This window comes from Tamandua tetradactyla, chromosome 7 (genome assembly GCF_023851605.1).
Source record: "Tamandua tetradactyla isolate mTamTet1 chromosome 7, mTamTet1.pri, whole genome shotgun sequence".
Lineage (NCBI taxonomy): Eukaryota > Metazoa > Chordata > Mammalia > Pilosa > Myrmecophagidae > Tamandua > Tamandua tetradactyla.
Window position 1 is genome coordinate 47,168,890 of NC_135333.1, and position 20,014 is coordinate 47,188,903.

General features: G+C 39.0%; 1 protein-coding gene across 1 annotated transcript in view; it reads left to right on the forward strand.

Moving 5' to 3' along the window:
• FAM171A1 (family with sequence similarity 171 member A1) overlaps nt 1-20,014 on the forward strand; it is a 145,129-nt gene that overhangs the window by 52,879 nt on the left and 72,236 nt on the right. The window lies entirely within an intron of this gene.

Consider the following 20,014-nt stretch of genomic DNA (forward strand, 5'->3'; position numbering starts at 1 on the left):
AACCTTTGCTCCCTCCTCCCTCACCTCAACCCCACCGTGCCCCTGTCCTCGCCCCAGTGACCACCATCCTGTCCCCCCACCCTATCCCACGGGCTCTAATGAGCAAGCTACACTTTTACTTAGCTTAAGCATAGCTTTTTTTTTTAAGAAAAGATTCTATGGCTAAGAAATAGTTGAAATCTCCCCTCATAACATACTTCATAGTTCAGGGACAAGGGGGCCCAGGGCCTTCGAGGTGGGACTGTGCCTGCCGGCAGGAGCTTACCCAAATTCTAACCTCATTTCTATTTGAAGCTTGGAGCGTGATTTCTTCTCCATCCTTCCTCCCAGTGAACTTTTGTAAGAAGGGGGGGTCTTCAACTTCTTTTTCTCCTGGGACCTGAGTCTGAGGCAGCTTTGGTATAGCAGCATATGCACTTGACTTAGAACATGTGATCCTAGCTCCACTGAGTACCCCAGGCAGGTTGCCCTCCGAGCTTATTTCCCCATTTGAAAACGAGGCTGACCTCACCTGCCCCGCAAGAACATAGAATGACCCATTGACACAATGTGAGGGAGTGTGCTTTATGACTGCAAAGTAGAGCCCCCGTAGGACATGCCTTCAGGTTTCCAGGGCGTGCCAGCCTCTCCCCGGCTCTAGCCCTGTCTGGGCACCGGCTGTCAGAGATCGCACTGTAATCAAAACCACATCTTCTGCACCACGCAGGAGAGGCAGGGGCTACCCCCACAGCTCCCTCTTTTCCTGGGCCTCGGAACTTTGTTCTTTAGGGGTATGGAGGACTTAAATGTAAAGCCGAGGAGCCTCGTTCTTGAGGATCAAGAGCACCCACACCCCCAACCCCACACCTGGAGGGGGATAAGACATCTGCCCCTAAATATAAATTGGAGCCATCCAGAATTCTAGAGCACATTTAAGGGGACCCCTAGGATGCGTGGGGGTAACGCAGTATTTCTACCCTGTTTTAGGACAGGAGAGAGATCATATCTGTTCCTACACATTTGCATGGAAGAGGCAATGGTTCCTTTAAATGCCTATAAATGCCTTTCCCAATTGTATAGCAAAGGGGGTCAAAAATAAATAAAAGAGAATATGGGTTTCTTTTTTTTCCCTCGCTCCCTCCTCTCCATTTAATTGAAATGCTAAATATAGATGGAAATTTTTGGAATGCTGCGTTGAGAAAGGAAGGTACCATATTTATGCATGCCCCCTATTGTCTTATAAAAATACAAACGTCTGCTCATTTTTTTAAAACACAAATGCTTAGCCTCTAAGTGGCCCCTTTTTTTTCTTTCTTTCTTTCTTTCATTTATTTATTTATTTATTTATTTATGTGGACAGGCACTGGAAACCGAACCCCGGTCTCCGGGCACGAAGGCAAGAACTCTGCCTGCTGAACCACTGTGGCTGCCTGGCCCTTTTCTTTTTTACAGAGACAGGCAGTATTCAATAAAGAACATTAGGTTCACAGTCATGCGATTAGTAAACTGAGATTCAATTTAGGGGATTTGATTTCCAGTTTACATAATCACTTTGGGAAGTTATGAAGAATGTGTTAAGCTTTTTTATGTCATGAGCTTTGGATTCTTTAATTGTGATTTTAATCTTGGTTGTCTGGTAAACAGTTTGAGGATTCTTGTGCAAAAAGTGCACCAGACAGGAGAGGTGGGGACTTCACCCAGTGTTGTATAGATAGGTGACATACTGTATGTATACTTACAAATCTGAGAATATAGTGTATATTTGTTTTATTTTTAGTTGTTTTTAAAAGATGCATAAATGAATAAACAGCTTGGATTACCACTTTTCACTTGAAAAAAAAAAAAAAAACAGAAGACAATTGTAAAGTTGTGTTGTCTGGGAGAATGAGGAGAAAACTCTCTCCAGCTGCTTGGCTCAGCCTCTGCCCGCCACCCTTCCTGCACTCCTCAGCTTCCCTGTTCATAATGCCAGCTGTGCCCTCCTTTCAGGCTCCCTCTCTGCCCTCTCACACCAGAGCTCACCTGGCTGGATGCCCAGCCTTCTTTCCAGGCAAAGGGAGGTGGAGCTGAAAGGAGACCCTGGACCCCAACTGATGCTTAAACCCAATAGATCTTCATCCCAGAAGAAATATGGGGAGAGCTTTTGGTGAGGCGGGGGAGTCACTCTTTCTGTTATCATAAACTAAGGTTAGTAACATCTCTTCTGCCTTGTATCACAAGTGTATTATAAAAATCAAGTTAAAGAACCTGTATCATAGTTAGTTGGTAGCTGTTACAGCCCACAATCAATTTTATGCTACTCTTTTCCACCAAATTCTTCATTCCCCAACTCTTTCCCTGGATCCATGCCTGCCCTCTGCAGGGATTGCTGTAGGAATGGGAAACGGGTCATTCTTCTGCATATTTGGTCTTTCAGGGCCGGAAAGAAAATTTAGCTACCAAGTATAATTGACTAATTAAACACAGTCGCCTTTTACTGTCAGGCTGGTGGTCCTAGATCCAAAAGAGCTTACATTTGTTCCTCAAGTACAAAGAGCCCTCCAAAACTGAGCTCATGGTTTACAAACTAAACATAGCTTTGTGTTCTTCTCTCCGTCTTTCTAATTGAAAATTTACCCGATCATTAAGTAAACATAATTTGAGGACAACTGAAAGTTTTCTACATTAACATATTAATAGCATTTGTGTTTTTAATTAATGCTTTCTTCTTCACATTGCAGAAAGAAGGCATAGAAAATGCAGATTTCCTTCCAGCCTTTAGAAGTTAGGTATGATTAGATTCTTCACCTCCAAATATTTTGCTAGATTTTTTTTTGTATGTGGATTCAAATTCACATACACCATTGAGAATCTCATTTTATACCTGGAGAATTGTTAACTGAGATGATGAATATTATGATTTGCTTTAGGGAGCATAGGTTCAGCTTACTTTGAATATTGGTCATTTCAGTAAACATGTGAATTATAAAATAAGATAAACTAGATTTCTCGTTGTTCTTAATTTGTGTTATATTCATGTTTAAGTTTTATACATCTGTCAATTTATTGTTTGCAAGTTATATAATTGTAGGAAATGAGCAAGAAATCTGAATGCCCAAAATATAAAGTAGGACCAAGCTTTCAACAAGGAATAGCTGTTTGTTTTATGATTATTTTTGTTTTTGTAAAATTGAAAAACTAGAACAGTTATTTATAGAAATATTGATCCAAGTAGACTTTATAGAGATAACATGTCTGAGCAATTCCATATCTTTAAAAACTAGCTTCCTGCTTTTAAAAACTAAATGTTAGCAGATGTTTGTCTTTTTATAAGATTTTCTCTTGAGAACCTCCCCTAGCTTTTGTTAACTTTCACAATGAATTAACAGTTTTGCTTTCTGGTATTACAGTATACACCCTTCTTAAGTAAAGTAAAGTCTGTGGACTCTGATGGTATATAAAAACTTACTTGGAAGCAGCATATAAATGTATTGCTTCTGGATTGTGTACATAACAACCCCTAATTTTGAAAGAGTAATGTGTAGATATGGACAGTATGAGAATTACAAAGATGTTTAATGTTTTTTAATAACTCAGAGTAAGTTTCCATTACCCCACATTACCTACTGTCTACTAAGTAAGTTCTTAGTACTTATTGGTTGGTTTGTTGGAAAGGACATATCACAATAAATTGAATGAATATATTCACAGTTTTTGTAGTAGTTGTTGGTTTTCCCCAATTCTTTTCCTATTTTACATTGAAATGTTAACTGTTTAATCCTGGGTATAGCCCATTGGTTCACTTGTTAGAGCCCCATGTGTGTTCTGACAAGGGCATGTGTTCATCCCCACATCTGGTCCACGTATGTGGGACCAGGCAAGTGAATGGGCAGTTGTGGGAGTTTATGCCAATTCACAACTTCCTGAAAAACACATCGAAACACTGATAGTATCATCCTTGCACTCCAGGGCCAGCACATGTAGGCAGGAAATAGACAGTTCCCTGGGACTGAGTTAGCATGGGCACTCCTAAAATGTAATAACCCAAAACCACAGAAGACGGAAGCTTTAGGGTGGATCCCAGGGTTTGGGATTGTGGCAAGATGAAGAGTCTTGTTCTCGGAAGCATGGCCTGGCAATTGTGTTTACATGATGGATGTTTGCTAGATTTATTGCCAGAGAAGGCAGATATGATCTTTAAGTGTGCAGAAGACATGGATCCAGAAGTAATCACTGGTTTTCTGTGTGCAGATTGTTGTGCTGAAGATACAGTTTTTAACCACTGCCCTCATTTATATTTTTTGGGTCATCCTTGAAAGTCTTTGCCACAAATTAGGTAGTCTTGACAGTCTATTTAAAAAAAAAAATCTAATCCTAAAAAAAAAAAAAAAAAAAACTGTATAAACGACTCTAAATTTACTGATATTGGTGACAGGATGACCTAAACATTTTTTTCTCTGCATGGTTTTAGTATTCTAATGTGACTTTTACAAAGAAGAACCAGAATACTCTACCTGTGTCATAACCTAAGTGAACCATGTGAACTTAGGTCCATCGCTTAAAATTCTGATAAATGTATGTCCAACTATGAAGCTGGGTGCTAACCCAAGCAAGAAATGAATAGTCAATTTGTGAATTAAAACCCATGTTATAGTTATCATATTATACATTGATTATGCTTTATATGGGTGATTCCTTTGCACTTTGCTATCCAGCTGTCAGTCCCTTCCTAGGGGATATTTTGAGAATATCCAACTATCAGAGCCTCTGCCCAGGCTTCTTTCCTAACTTGTGTTGAAAAAGGGTCAGAAACTCAGGTTTTCTTCCTCTGCTATTTCTGCTCACACCTTCATGCTTGTTCGCACATGTGGATACATATGCACACATGTAGATACATGTGCACACATGTACCAGCCAGCTCTCTCTGTAATCTTATGCTGGGCTTCAGCAATGATCTCCTACCTGTCCAGCTACAACTGCCTCCCTGTTACAGTCCATTTTGCATGTAGTTCTAAAATGAATCACTTTACTATCCTGCTCAAAAATTTTTAATGACTCTCTGCTGTTGAAAGGTGTAATTTTTCATTCATCTCCTGAAAGGTTTGGTTATTGATGGATGTCTAGAGTCTGGAAGGTAGCATGGAGGTTCACTTGATTGGATACTGGATCCTCCTTTGTGTTTCCTTGACAAAGCATTTTCTTCTCTCTCTGCTTGAATGTCTTCTGGGATATAGAACTTACTGTTCATTCACGTAGTGTAAACTTTTAGTTCTTCCTTGTAGCAAGTGTAAATATAGCTAGTTCTACACCATAGAACTTTTCCTAAGTGAGGAAAAACTGAGTTACCGCCTCACCCATCTTGGTAAAGAACTAGCTGTGTAACCTTGAATAAGAACCTCAAGCTTCTCTTCTGTAAAACAAAGGGTTAGAGATTATTGCACGCACTAGCCAGCAGCCCATTGCTTCTTCCTTGTGGGGATGGAGCATCTGACACTTCCTCCAACTTTTTCCCCATTCCAAGTTTCTCTAGGTTCATATTCCTGGTAGGAAGGTGTGCTATCTGCCTGGGAACTGACTGTAAATGGACCAGCCCTCTCCATGTGCTTAAGTACAGGGAAAGCCTGTCAGAAACAGTTCATACTGAACTCTTAATGCTTGCACTTTTCTGCCTGTGCTTGGTTTCCTCACCCCTTTGGGTGATCTGCTCTCTTTGGGACATAATCATTGGCCCTGCCAACCCAATAACTGAGTTCTTGGTCAGAGCCAAATGATGATTCAGTGTGGAGTTTATATCTGTGAACCACTTGAAAGGTGGCATGTAATAATGCCTTTGTGAAGGAGAACTAAAAGTAGCATTGATTTCCAAGTAAATGACAAAATATGGCAGAACTAAGTTGTAGAATTGAAATGGAGTTGGCAGTGAAGAAGTGTGTGAAACTCTTATTTTTCAAGGCAAGAGAGGAAAATAAAATCCTTTGATTGAAATTGTTGCCGGTACATGCATTATAAAGGTTAAAATGTGAAAGTTAATCCCTTTGGCACAAATTAAGTACTGGTCTATAAACTTAAATGGTGTGGAAAATATTATATATTGGTGTTAACTATGAAAAAAATCATAAGAACTAGTACTTTGCTATTGAGAATAGTCAGAATTTTTTTCCCTCAAATGAGGGAGGACATTTAAATTGTATTATGAAATGTAATTTCTTAGAAAACTCCTATAAATTGGATTTCATAAATACTTGTTATTAATCAGAATATTATAAGGCTTTGTAACATACAAGAATGAGCATAGTTACCATACCATCTCATTAGTACAGTATTTATTCAGTTATAAAAGGCAGAATCCATATTTCACTACACAGATATAAATTTTTAAATTATAAAATGAATAGCAATTGACAACCAAAAAGAATCACATACTTTTGATTCTTTTTTGTCGTTGTTTGTGATAGCATAATGAGGATTTGCAACACTTAAGGTTTTAAAGAGTGCTGTAAAAGCAAACAAAACATCCTCTAATGCTTGGAGTGGCAGACCCTCAGATTCTGCTTTGCCTTCCTTTTCTCCTGTGGGGAAGGCTGGTCCCATGCAGAACACACTAGGATGACCATGTTAACCTAGTAGAGCAGAGTGGCTGGTAGGTAGAACAGGCTGTCTAGGAAGAGTGGGGGTGGTTAGAACTGCCAAGAGAAAAAGGAAACCTTGGCCAGTTCGAACAAAGGGCCATTTAAGAATTTGAAAATCCACTCATAAAAGGGAAAATTCATAAGCCAGAAATTATTATCCAAATCTGGGATTGTCCCTCCTCCATTGTTTCTCCTGTACCCTCTCTTAAGGCCTCCTGCCTCCACTTCTCAGACCCTAGCTCATTCCTTTCTGGTCTCAGTGGCTTCTTAATTCCTGGAGTTCCTTGAGTTCCTTAGTGGCTCTCAGGAGCTGTGAACTGGGGATTTGCCCTACATGTAAGACAGCACATTAGGCTGCCCTTATGGATGCTGATAGGAGACACAAAACTTCTGGGTCAGAATGGACTGTTCATTACTCACCTCAATAGCCAGAGCATAAGCACTCCTCTTTTGGTTCTCCAAGTTCCAGTTCCCACAGGGCAATGCAAAGCAGACCAGATGGTGCCTTCATACTCCGTGGGTGTTGTGGCAGGAGAGAAACCCTGAGCTTAGGGGACCTAAATCTTTTATAGTGGGCAGTAAGATTCCTTGCTCTTTGCTTCAGAGGGAGATATTATCTTGTTCTACCACTATAGCAAACATCCTTGATAAGACAGTCTGGGAGATGTACAGAAACACGAGAGACTCATGGAGAATTGTTTCCCAACATAACTGTTGTTTTAGTAGTTTCCTGGCTATCAAAAACAAATACCATGCAACAGGTTGCCTTGAACAATGGGAATTTATTAGCTCACAGTTTTGAGGCTAGGAAAAAGTCCAAATCAAGGTGATGCTTTCTTCTCGAAGGCTGGAGTTATGGGACTGGCTGCTGGTAATCCTTGTTCCTAAGGTCTGTCAAATAGCAGTGCACATGGCAGTGTCTCTTGGCCTTTCCGTTCTCTTCTGGGTTCCATTGACCTTCAGCTTATTGCTTACCATGACTTTCTTCCTTCTGTGTGAATTTCTTTCTCTTATAATGGACCAGAAGAATAGGATTAAGACCTATCCTGATTGATGTGGGTCACTCCTTAACTGAAGCAACCTCATCCAAAGATCCTACTTTCAGTAGGTTTGCAGTAATGAATTGTCTGGGTTACATCACTCCAAACCATCACAAGTGGCTTCTGCTATTCCACAGCTTTTTGTATCCTTGGGAATTGTTGGTGATGGGTGTGAATAAGAAAGAAGAGTCTTCCATGCATTCTAGGCAATCATGGTCAGCTTCTTTTATGAATCTTTTCAGGAGGTGTTTTGTAAACTTTCTATAGACCCTTGGTAATCCTTATTAAGCAATCAAATATTGGGAAGCAATAAGCTAATATTAACAATGACTGACAGTTATTAAACCCTCACTGTGTGCCAGGCCATATGCTAAGCACCTTATACTTGTTATCTCATTCCACCTGTATGAGATTTTTAGTAGGATTATTATTACCCCATTTTTAATTGTTGGGGGAACTCTGGTTACGAGCATTAAGCAACTTACCCAGGGTTACACAACCATTAAGTGGCAGAGATGAGACTCACACATGGGCTTGTCAGAGTCCAAGACCCTGTGTTGTGTCAGGCATGCTGTCTTTCCATTTCTAGTTTCCTTTCATTGAGAAGCTTTTGGAGAGGAGGCAGTAGTGGTGGTGATTTTGAGGTTTCGGTTAACCAAGTAAAGTCAGTGAGATGCTGGCAAGGAGGCAAGACCAGAAATAACTTTGTTTTATTTAGAAACATCACCACCCAACTGCCAACAAATCCTACAGTGCTTTCAAGGCAGTTGATATCCCTATTTTATGGAGGTTCAAGGAAGCTGATGGGCTCACCCAAAACCATACAGCTGGTACATGTGGAGCCTGAAAAGCGTGTCCCAGACTACCTGGCTATAAAATGAGCATTTTTTACAAACTCCCTAGTAGTCATTAATGTTCATAATGAAGACCCTAAGTGCCCTAAAATATTTGAGCTTCTTCTGAAACAGCACTATATATGCATATATAAATGAAAATAATTATGTTCAGTGTCACTTGTTAAATATCTCTGTTTCTTTGGAAATATAAGCATGTGAAATTTCATCACTGCATTCACTAAATTTCAACTGTTTCAAACTTTTCCTTTGTTTTCTAATCCTACGCATGTCCAAGAGCATAAGACACTTGGGCCATACCACTTCAGCTTGCTATTTTTTTCCTGTTTCTTTAATTCTAAAAGTAATCAATGAAGCAGCTTCCTCATTGCTGACTCCTATGTGACAGTTTCTAACTGACCTCTTCCAAAGAGATAAATGATTTGCTAAAAAATAATCACAATTAAAGTCACAAGCCTTCTCTATTCAAAATAAATGCCATATGCTTTTGCTCTTGGCCTACCACTAGACAAAAAACTGTTTAGAATGTGTATCTGCAGACACAGGTGGATATGGAAATACACACACAAACACATGTGGAATTTTCCCCCTCCAGTCATAAGGTTTCCTTGGCAGCCACCCCACCAGCATCTTCTAGCAGCTCTTTAAAGCTTGGCTAATGTGTGAAAGTTAATTTTATAGGCATGCTTAATATTGCTCATTAACTTAGCAGTTCCCAGATTCTCCCAGATGCTCTTAAGGGGATTTTGTGCTTTTGTGAACATTTTAAAACACTGAAGAAAATGGAAGCATTTTAAAGTGGTTTCTCGTAGGGATGTCCTTATGAATCCTTGTAAGTGTTATCCCACAGTATTTCATCATCAGAATTCTCTTATTCAATAGTGATGGGTACCCTGTGAAGCTTAATAACCATATTAATCATATTTATATTTCTGGGTTATGGTAGTCATATGCCTTACCACATCTGAGAAGATTGAGGATTTTTTTGAAAAGTTCTTAAAAGATGGGACCACAGATTTTTCTAGCTATAGTTAGCATCATTTTGGTATTCAATTACTGCATCAGTACTTATTTCTTTTGAACAATCAAAATATTATTTTATTTTAAATTGGCTTGAATATTTTTTTGGAGAAGAAATTTCCCCCCATAAGTAGGCATACTTTCATATATACATATGAAAGTATATATACATATAAACATATAAACATATATACATATAAAGTACTATATGAAAGTACTTTCATATAGTACTTTAGAGCTACATGTGATTCTTGATACCATATGAACAGGGTTGCTGTCTGATGTGTATCTGACAAGGCAACAATGTTTCTTAGGTGAGATCATCAGAACATTGTTATAAATTTTACTGTGAACTCTCAATTATGTATGCAAGTTGCACAATTGTGGCAGATAATTCCAGGAGTACTTTTTCTAACCCCTTGATTTGCTGCAAGAATGTAATGACTTTGTAGTTCTGTATGCCTCACTGTGCATATGGCACCATCCCCAGAAAGTCTCATTTGTGCCAGGTGCTAAACAGAGAATGACTTCTGCTGCTTAACTTGTGAATGGATAGATAGGACTTAAAAGGATTCTTTCCCCAAAAGCTCGAAGAAGCTGTTGGTATTTGAATATTATGTTCTCCATTTCCATTAAGGAGTAGAAGAAAATAAAATCAATGCGTGTGTCTTTGTATATATCCTAATTTCCTTCATTGTTATATCTCTCTGGATGCTTTTCATTGTGTATTTCAATGTTCAGCATTCTCCATGATGGTGGTTAGAAGGTATTGTTAATGGGATGATCATCAGTTTGATCTGCATGCACATTTCTTATAGAGAGGGGAGAAATCCATTCATCGCCCAGAGATCTCCTGGTAGCCTTGCTGAGACAAAGTATATGTATGGGAGAGACAGAGGGCCGAGGGGATTTAGGAGAGAGTTTATAGTATGCAGACCCTGCTGGGACTATGAGACTGAGATGGAGGAAAAGTTTAAAGCACATGCCCTGCAGTTGGTGGTCAACCGGTATCAGCAGCTGAGTAAAGAGCACCCGTCTCTTCCCTTCCTTATTCCACATGGAAGCTGTAACTGTTGAGTCTACCTCATAGCCGTCTTTTCAGGAGGATCAGAGTATAAGTCAATGGTCAGAGATCACAGAGCATGAAAAAGGCACAAAATGGTATTCTAAGTTCCCAGGCTACAGCAGCAAACTTAAGTGTTGTCAACTCAACAGAGAGGTTTTAGGGAGGTTCTTGGTACAAACAAGAGCAGAAGGTAAGTGAAAGCAGAGGGTTTAGGGGCTGATCACTGTATGGGGAAAGTCTCCAAAGCCTGGCAGATTTGTCTCTGTGAATTTGCCCACGTTTGTCCTTTCTCTACTAGTGATGGAACAGAAGTTTTGCCTTTGCAGAACACCATATTGAAGAGTACTTTTAGAATTAAATGCACCCAAGGATTGCCAAATGCTTTAGTGCAGGTGGAAATTGCATGTGATGGAATCCTGAGAAAGACATGTTGTATCAGGTTTTTATTGAGCAATATTGTGTATTTTTAAAAAGTATATAACTTTCTTGGAGGACATGATTCATTAAATTCTGAGAATAAAATAAAATTGAACAATATAAAGTGCATATTTAATGTGTGAAACTGGAGAAATAAATTACAGGAAAACTCTAGTATAGCAAAAGTGCATCCTAATTGCATCAGATTAGAAAGCAAAATGAATCTCTTATGTTTATAAGAGAAATGAAATAATTAGGCAGAAAGTTGCCTCTTAAACTGGAAGACAGATGTGGATGAAGGTTGATAAATATAAAGACATTCCAGACATGCCAGTATTTAAAATGGTAGCACCAAATAGCGTGGGGGTAAAATCTCCTCTGCTTTGGAAAACTTTAAATACAACTTCTCATTTGGAAGACGTTTTTAAATTATCAAATAACCTCTTATTGCGTTATTTAAGACATGAGAAGCCATAGTAACTGCCCAGAATATGGGTTAAATATCACTAATCATAGTGCTGGAGGCTAAGTATAGCAGCTTGCTTTCCAGCTGCTCTTTTGACATTAAGTGGTCCCAGAAGTCCCAGGCAGCTTCAGCTGAGAGCCTCTGCCTCATCACCTGGTGGAATTGGGCTTTCTTTCTGCAGGGCCCTTGATGATCACTTCAGCAAATGCTGGGTTCCCAACGTGGGGTGTGGTGGGGAAGTTGCTGTGGAAATGAACACCTCTAAAAAACAAGAGGACAAAATTAAAATCCCAGGCTAAAGGCCAATTGGACAGATGTAAAAGAGAAAGAGAAGTGGGCAAAGGAGGCCAAACACTTTAACAGAAACAAGCAAACCACACACACACACACACACAGTCCAGGAACTTCCCTGTCCCTTCCAAGATAAAGCCAGAGTTAGAGCAGAGAAGTATAGGATGTTCAAAAACAGGTGAAAGTTGTTCTCACCGCTCTATTCCCAGCAGAAACCACAAAGGACTTTATGTTCCGGAATATTCCATGTTAGCATCTCATTTTAAGAGAGAGATTGAGAATGTTTGCTTTGGAGTTTGGATAAGAAGTTATAAAATAAGTGTGTTGTCATTTGTAGAAAAATAGCCAAAGGTATAAACTATCATTTGAGATGGAGGGGGAGAAGAAAAGCAGGTGTGCTTTATATATGGTCTTTCTATGTTTTCAGGCAGTTTTGTCAAATATTAAGGGGGGGGGTCTTGCATGTGCCTGTGAGTTTTGCCTCGTAATTCCTTCCTTCTTTCCTTGTCATTATTCCTTCTCTGAGGTACCTTCTCCAGAGCTAACTGTTTGAAGCAGCCTGAATGCATTTAATTCTAAGTCCATGGCAGAGAGAAAGGAAATGACTAAAAGATGATGTTGGATAAGATATAGTATTCAGTTTTCTGCCCACAAAACGGATACTGTCTGTAATGACTTAAAATGGAATCATTTGTGCCAGTCTTCACGTTTGCCAAGAGTGAAGGAGCTCTGAATCATGAAGAGGAAAAGTTCCTGAGCACTTGTTTTTTCTTTCTTGGCCCTGTTACTGGCTGAAAATTTGAAAAGGATGCTCTAGAGGTGATGGCTGCATTCCTGATGAAATAATTCGCTGAGTAAGAGTGTGTGGTGAGAGGCCTGGCACATACTCAGGGCCCATCCACCTGGAGGAGGTGGGAAGAGGAGTAGCCCAGAATTGTATAGAAAGGGGCACCACAGGACAGCAGGAGGGCCGTGGCTCCAAGGGGATACTCCTCAGTCCTTGGAAAATGGTACAGACCTGAGGAGTGAAAATGGCAGCCTCACTCTAGTTACTTTAAGTAGAAAAGATGTTTATTAAAGCTTCTAAACAGCTCCCAGAATTTCTGGGAGCCAGAATGGTGCCCAAACCAGATGGAGGACGATGTCCAGGTTACTGCCTCCTCCTGTCCTGAGTCTGCACTACAGCTCCCAATCAGGTGCCTGACCTGGGGTTCCCTTGGTCAGAAAAAGCACCGGCTTCTTTATGTGGCTGTTTTCCAAATCAATGCAGCACGAGGCCATCAGATTAGCAGAGCCAGAGTCCATTCCACATCTTAGCCACGAGGGAGGCTAGGAAAACAAGTTTTTGGCTTCTATTGGAGGCAGAACACATGATGGGGGAGCATTCCTCAAAGAGAGGAGGGTGTTCAAAAGATGCTGGTTGGCCGCCCAGCCTGACAGATGTCTGCTATGTCACTCATCTTCCCAGGCTCCCCATTCTTCCCGTCTCAGCTTCAGTCTTCACCTCCTCCAGAAGCATCATCCCACTGAACTAAATTAATCAGTAAAAGGGCCAGGGTGTAGCCAGGAGCTGACGTCCATTCTGGTTCAACATACTCATGCAATGCTCTTTTTAAATATTGCAAATGCCATTCCTGCTTCTATGGAGGCTGTCAGTTCTTAAACTCCAGACCTCATTTAGTCTGTTCTTTGCGCTATTTTTTACTCTCCTCCCCAGTTTAGCCGTTTTTGCTTCCTAGTTCATTGTTTCACATGCATTGATCTTACCTTCTCCCCCTCAAAACTGTAAACTTAAAAATGAGGGCCATATCTGTTTTTCCCCTTCTTTTATTAATCTCCTACAGTAACTAACATCATGCTAAGCATACAGTAGCCGATTAACAAATGTTTTTTGGTTAATTACAGTTCTTTCTCTATGTATAGATATATATCTCTCTATGTAGATATAGTTAATTAATGGTTGTTAGTTATCAAAGAATTGATTAATAATTTTCAAATAAATTTTGATATCTACTTAAAGCAATAATGATGAAGAAATAAATGGAACAAAATACCAGGGATACTTAGGCCATGTACCTGGTGATGTCCAGAAGTGCTTATTTGTGATTGGTTTTAGTGATTCATTCAGTACATTTATTGAATGAAGAAAAAGGGACAGACAAAATAGCTCCTTGTAGCTTATATTCTGGTAGAGTGAGACTGTTAAGAAACATATACATTATAAGCATGTTAGGATTGATAAGTGTCATGTATAAAAGAAGAAGCAGGGCAGGATAATATTGGAAGTGCAGGGTGGGGTCAGTATTGACTTTTTCAATAGGATGGTCAGAATTGTAAAAAAAAAATGTTTTAGGCAATCAGAAAATTGAGCATATGCTGAGTAGAAGATTATATAAGGCAATTGATACTTTAATTGGATGTGATATTAAAAGTCTTTATTTTGTAGAGTTGCAAACTGTAATATTTATGTGGAAATAATATGATGTCTGGAATTTGCCTCAAAATGCTCCAGAAAAAAAAAAAACACAAAATGAGAGCAACAACGTGAAATAAGGTAGAGGAAGAATAGATGAAACAAGAATGACAGAAAGCTGATGATATTTGAAATTTGTTTATGGGTACAGAAAGGTTCCGTGTACTCTTTTCTTCTACTTTTATATATCTTGTAAATTTCCATAATGCAATTTTTTTTAATGTGGGCAGTGTAGGCCTCATTGAGGAGGTGACATTTGAGCAGAGACTTAAGAAGGTGAGGGCATTTGCCACAGGGAAGGGTATCTGGGGTGGGCAGCCTGCCAGGTGAGGGCACCATCAGCACAAAGCAGGGTCAAGGAGCCCTGAACTCCTGTGATTCCCTGAATAGGGGACAGTGTGGGAAATGAGGACAGGGTGGGGGTGGGGGGTCATTTGATGGGGTGGGGCCCTCTGAAGCCTGCTCAGGTGTGCTTCAGTCATGCTCAAGTAGATGTTCCTGGGAGTTCAGTGAGCCATTTGGATGCCCTGGATTCTTGACACAGATCCTGAGATGAGAGTTTGTAGTATGTAATCAACCCTGTCTAAAGGAACGTGGAGGGGTTCTGTCTGTGCCATCCAAAGTGGGCTCCCCAACCTTGCAGGGCTATTGGGATCCTGAAAGTGCCTCTTGCAACCAAGGAACTCAGGTTTTAATTCTGTTTCATTTTAACTCATCTAAGCTTACTTACACGTAAGTACCCATACACGGCTACTGGCATTGAAGATGGTTAGTTTTGCTCCAGTGTTCGTTCATTTTGCAAACTTTTACTGAATCACAGCTGGCTCTGGGTAACAGGCTAGGCCTCAAGGTTATAAACATGAATTTTAGAAATGAGACTCGACTGTTGAAGGGTTCACAGTTCCTCTGAAGAGTGGTAAGTGGGTGGGCTGAACCTCCAGGCATGAGGGCCTAGGCATAGAACTCCAGTGCTTGGATTTTTTCCCCTGGCTCCTATGTATCTTTCAGGCCTGAATTTAAAAGACATTTCCTTGGAAAGCACCCCCCCCCCCAAACACCCCATCCAACACCACAACACACACAGTCTCTGTTATGCTCTCTTGCAGTACCTAGTTTTCCTTTGGGGCTCTTCTCCCAGGTGATAATTATATTTTGGTATGTATTTTTAGTTTTTATGTTAAGTTTTAAAATAAAACTGAAAGCTCAGGATGAGACCTGTGTCTTCTTTGATCACCACTGTACACCCACACAGTAGCTGTTCAGTTTCCCATCAACTACGACAAATACCATACAATGAGTTGGCTTAGCAACAGGAATTTGCTGGCTCACAGTTTCAGAGGCTAGAAGGCTGGCTTCCTCCCTGGGGTCCGTACCTTCTGACTGGCAGACAATTTTTGAGGTTCCTTGGCTTTCCCATCACATGGCAACGCACATGGCAGTGTCTTCTTTCTTTTTTGGGTTCCATTGACAGCCAGATTCTGGCTGCTCCCCATGGCCTCTCTTTCTATAACCAATTTCCTTTGCTTATAAGGACTCCAGCCACGTTGGATGAAGGCCCAGCTGCGTTCAGTAAGGCCAATTAACCAATAATACCTTCAAAGATCCTTTTCACAAATGGGTCCACACAAAGGCCCAGCAGTTGGGACCTGAACGTGCCTTTTGTTGGGGACATGATTCAGTCACCAACAGTAGTCTAAAATAAATGTAGGAGAAAAGGAAGTAAAAATGAGCAGCATCAGTCAGTCCACATATATAGAAGAGTTTGTGGGAACAAAGATGAGGCCCATTTAACCCGAGTTGAGGAGGGGCTAGTGAAACATGAGCTGTTGCTTGAATAAACCTTAACTGGGACTTTTAACGAATGAACAGGAACTAGCAAAATGAAAATGAAGATGTAGAAAGACATTTCCTGTAAAGATGAGAAGGAGCAGCAGGAGAATCAGCCTAGATGAAATGGACAAGTTCCTCAAAACACATAACCTAAACTTACTCTAGAAGAAATGAGGAGCTCAACAGACCAATTACAAGTAAAGCAATTGAATCAGTCATCAAAAACCTCCCAAGAAAAAAAAAGCACAGGAACAGGTGGCTTCACAGATGAAGTCTACCAATCATTCCAATAAGAATTATACCTGTCTTGCTCAAACTCTTCCAAAAAATTGAAGAGGGAACATTATCTAACTCATTTGATGAAGCCAGTATCATCCTAATGCCAAAGTTAGATAAAGATATTATAAGAACAGAAAGTCACAAACATATTCCTTTAATAAATGCAGATGCAAACATCCTCAAAAAATATTTGCAAATCAAATCCAATAGTACATTGAAAGAATCATACACCAGAATCAAGTGGGTTTCATTCCAGGTATGCCAGGGTGACTCAACACAAGAAAATCAGTTAATGTAATACATAATATTAACAAATCTAAGGGTAAACACATGTGATCATCTCGATTGACACAGAAAATTCGCATGACAAAATCCAGCATTCTTCTTGATAAAAACACTTTGAAAGATAAGAATAGAAGGAAACTTCCTCAACATGATAATGGGCATATATGATTTTTCAGTCATCTGCAAATACTGAAAGCTTTCCCTCTAAGATCTGGAACACGAGAAGGTTGCCCATTGTCACCACTGTTATTCAACATTGTGTAGGATTTCTGGGTAGAGCATTTAGGCAAGATAAAGAAAAGGCATTGTAATTGCAAAGGAAGAAGTAAAACTTTCAGTATTTGCAGATGACGTGATCCTATATATAGAAAACCCTGGAAATTCTACAACAAAGCTATTAGAGCTAATAAATGAGCTCAGGGAAGTGACTGGATATAAGAACAACACACAAAAACCAGTAGTGTTTCTATACATTAGTAATGAACAATCTGAGAAGGAAATCAAAGAAAAGAATCCATTTACAATAGCAACTAACAAGACTCTAATATTTAGGAAAAAATTATCCAAGGATATAAAGGATTTATACACAGAGAACTACAAAACCTTGCTAAAAGAAAGCAAAGAGAACCTAAATAAATGGGAGGATATTCCTAGTTCATAGATTAGAAGACTAAATACAGTTAAAATGTCATTTCTACCCAAATTGACATCAATGCAATCCCAATTAAAATTCTAACTGCCTACTTTGCAGAAATGGAAAAGCCAATTATGAAATTTATTTGGAAGGGTAAGAGGCCTGAATAGCCAAAAAAAAAAAAATCTTGAAAAAGAAGAACAAAGCTGGAGGAATCACACATTCTGACTTTAAACTTTTACAAATTTACAGTGCTCAGAAGAGCATGGCTCTGGCATAAAGATAGATATACTGACCAATGGAATTCAATTGAGAGTTCAGAAATAGACCCTCACCTCTATGGCCAATTAGTATTTGACAAGGCTGTCAAATCCACTCAGCTGGGACCATATCGTCTTTTTAACAAATGGTGCTGGGAGAATTGTATATCCACAACTAATGTTAACATTTGTATATACAAATATTAACTCCAAATGCATCAAAGACCTAAATAAAAGCACCAAGACCATAAAAATCCTAGGGAAAAAAAATGTAGGAAGAATGTTCAAGATCTTGTGGTAAGCAATAATTTCTTAGTTTTTATTATACCCACAGTACAAGCAGCAAAATTATATAAATAGAACCTCCTCAAAAATTAAAAACTTTTGACCTTCAAAGAACTTTGTCAAGAAAGTGAAAAGACAGTCTACTTATTGGGAGAAAATATTTGCAAACTTCATATCCAATAAGGGTTTACTATCCAGAATATATATAGAAATCCTACAACTTTACAATAAAAAAACAAACAACCCAATTAAAAAATTGGCTAAAGACTTGAATGGACATTTTACCAAAAAGGAAGTGCAAATGTCTAAAAAGCAGATGAAAACATGCTCGACATCACTAGCTATTAGGGAAGTACAAATCAAAACCATGAGGTATCATTTCAAACCTACTAGAATGGCCACTATTATAAAAAACACTGTAAACCACAAATGTTGGAGAGGTTTCGTGGAGAAATAGGAACACTCATTCACTGATGGTGGGAATGCAAACTAGTGCAGCCACTGTAGAAGACAGCTTGGTGGTTCCTCAGGAAGCTTAGTATTTCCATATGACCTGGAAATCCTGCTGCTTGGTATATGCTAAGAAGAACTGAAAGCAAGGTTGTCAAACAGACGTTTGCACACCACTGCTCATAGCAGCATTATTCACAATTGCCAAAAGAGGGAAGCAGTCCTAGTGTGAATCAACTAATGAATGAATAAACAAAATGTGGTCTATACATGCTATAGAATAATATTCAGCTGTGAGAAGAAATGAAGTCCTCATGCATGTGGCGATATATATGAACCTTGAGGATGTTATTTAAGTGAAGTAAACTAGACAGAAAAGGACAAATAGTGTATGATCTCACTAATATGAACTAATTATAATAAGCAAATTGATGGAGTTAGAATCTAGAATGTAAGTTACCTGGAGATAGAAGACGGGTAGAGAATGAGAAGCTGATGCTTAATTTGTGTAGAATTTGTGTTTAAGTTGATTGTAAATATTTGGAAATAGATGGTGGTGATGGTAGCACATTATTGTGGGTGTAATTAACAGAGCAAAATTATGTTTGTGAATGTGGTTGAAAGGGGAACCTTTGGGTTGTGTATGTAACTAGAGAGAAAGTTATAAGAAACATGGGTCTGTATAACATAGTGAGCCCTGTTGTGGGCGATGCCTGTGGTTAATTGTACAAATATAAGAATATTCTTTCTTGTAGCATAGCAAATGTATATCACTGTTATAAGGTGCTAATAATAGGGCGGTATGTGGGGAAAATACACCTAATATAAACTATGGACTATAGTTAACAGTAGTATTTTAAAATTCTTTCATCAATTGTAACAAAGGTACCACACCAACGCCAAGTGTCAATAAGAAATGGGAATGTACATGGGAATGTTGTATTTTTTTACATGACTTTTATGTAAACCTGCAATTTCTCTAATTAAAAGAAACAAGACAATATTTAAAATAAAACATTACGGTAATTGAAAGAAACCAGACACAAAGTGGTACATATTGTATGACTTCATTTGTATAAATGTAATTATAAGTAAATCTATAAAAACAGAATTAGATTAGTGGTTATGTATGGCTGGAGAAGAACAGAGGAATTGAGAGATGAATGCTAAATGGTATGGGGTTTTTCTTTTTGGAGTAATGAAAGTGTTCTAAAATTGCTTGTAGTAATGAATGCACAATCTGTTATGCAAAAGGCCATTGATTGTACACTTTGAATGGATTATATGATATGTGAATATGTATCAATCAAACTTCTTTTAAAAAAATAAATGACCCATTTTTTTGTAGGGCAGAGTTCCTAAGACTAATAAAGAATTTGAAGTTAGCCATTAACTAGTTTCAGCCCTTACATTTGTAAATCGTATCGGCTAGACTCTTGTTGAAAGATAACTTGTTTCCCTTCCTTTGGGCTTACACCTTAAGTATTGAAATTACAGCTCTGCCTCCTTTCCTTTCTGACTACATTCTCCTATTGAAATAATGATAACACTGTCTCCTTTTCTGCTTTGAACTTGTTATCTAAAATGACCTCATCTCCCCTTGCTAAAATCCTTAAAAACCTTGAACCCCCTAAACTTGGAGAGACAGATTTGGGGCCGATAGGTCATCTGCTCTCCTGCTCCACACCTAGTAATAAACTCTTTCTCTCTTTGAAAAAAAAATTTAAAAATAAATAAATGACCCAAAATGTGAACTACAGGATACAGTTAATAGCAT